The sequence below is a fragment of the Myotis brandtii genome, unplaced genomic scaffold (genome assembly GCF_000412655.1).
Source record: "Myotis brandtii unplaced genomic scaffold, ASM41265v1 scaffold537, whole genome shotgun sequence".
Classification (NCBI taxonomy): Eukaryota; Metazoa; Chordata; class Mammalia; order Chiroptera; family Vespertilionidae; genus Myotis; species Myotis brandtii.
Window position 1 is genome coordinate 558,695 of NW_005369971.1, and position 1,499 is coordinate 560,193.

The window sequence follows — 1,499 nt, forward strand, 5'->3', positions numbered from 1 at the left end:
GCCGGGCGCTCCGGGCGCTCGATCTCACACTCGGGGCTGTGGACAGAGAGCTCAGACTCCAGCCTCCTCCCCGCAGCTCCCCGCCTCGCCCAGGTGACACTCACTCCTCCCACAGCAGCCGGGGCGCCGTCATGTCCTCGTGGTACACCAGGGCGGTGCGCATGGCCCCGGCGGGTGGGATGCCCAGCCGCCCCGTGCGCAGCGCTGCCCTCGGGGTTTAAGGAGGGAGCGACAGGGCCCTGGCCGGTGTGTCTCCCTTGGTTGGAGCGGCATCAGGTTGCTGGTTCGATTCCCCACCTGGGCACATACCCAGGTTGCGGGTTTGATCCCTGATCGGTACTACGGGAGGCAGCCGATGGCTGTTTCTCTCTCTTCCTCTCTCTCTAAAATCACTTAAATGTTTAAAGAAGGGATGCCCAGCCGGTGTGGCTCAATAGATTGAGCGCGGACCCGTGCACCGCGGTCACAGGCTGGATTCCCGGTCTGGGCACAGGGCCGGGTTTGGGGCTCCATCCCCAGCAGGGGGCGCGCAGGAGGCAGCCCATGGGTGTTCCTCTCGCATCGACGTTTATATCTCTTCCTCTCTCTAAAAATCAATAAAAACATTTTTTTTAAAGGGGGGTAGTGACAGGATCCGATTTAAGCTCCAGGAAGGTCCCTGCTGAAGAGCGGACCAGTCGGAAGGTCAGGGCAGTGTCCGGGAAGCTGGACCCGAGACGCGGCAGGTGGGGCCCGGGAAAGGAGGAGGGAGAGGGAGGGTCTGGGCGAGGGGTGAGGGGCTGAGCGATGGATGAGGGACTGAGCGACGGATGAGGGGCTGAGCGATGGATGAGGGGCTGAGCGACGGATGAGGGGCTGAGCGATGGATGAGGGGCTGAGCGATAAATGACGGCAGCAAAGGCGGAGGCACGGGCACAGCCACAGAGCTCGACGCCGGAGAGGAAGCCACCGCGAGCCGCGGGCCTGAAACCCAGGAGCTCTGGACTGGGCCCTGGGGCGGGTCTCCAGGAGGAGAGGTGGGCGTGGCCACGGGCGGGTGTCTGGGGGCGTGGTCACGGGGCGGGTCTCCAGGAGGAGGGACGTGGGCGGGGCCCTGGTATCTAGGAGGCGAGGCGTGGGCGGGGCCACGGGGCGGGGCGGGGATCTGGGCGGTGGGACCCTGGAACCGGACTGCCCCCAGTCCTGCTCCTTAGTTGCCCCGTCATTGCAGGGGCTCTGGGGAGACTCCAATTGGGTCACTTGGGGTCAGGCGCCCGCCAATGACCGCGGCCAGGGAATGGCGCGCTCTGATTGGCCACCCGGCGACATGTGGCCACGGGGCACGGTGGGCCAGGAAGACCCTGTTTGGATTCCGGAGAGGAGGGTCCTGACGGGAGAGGGTCCCAGAGGCGCGGAAGGCCTCTGATGAGAGGCCGGGGGCCACTGTGGCAACGCAAACGGCCGTATTTGGCGGGACCCACTGCGCGTGAGCCCAGCCGACTCCAGGCCGGGAGACCGGC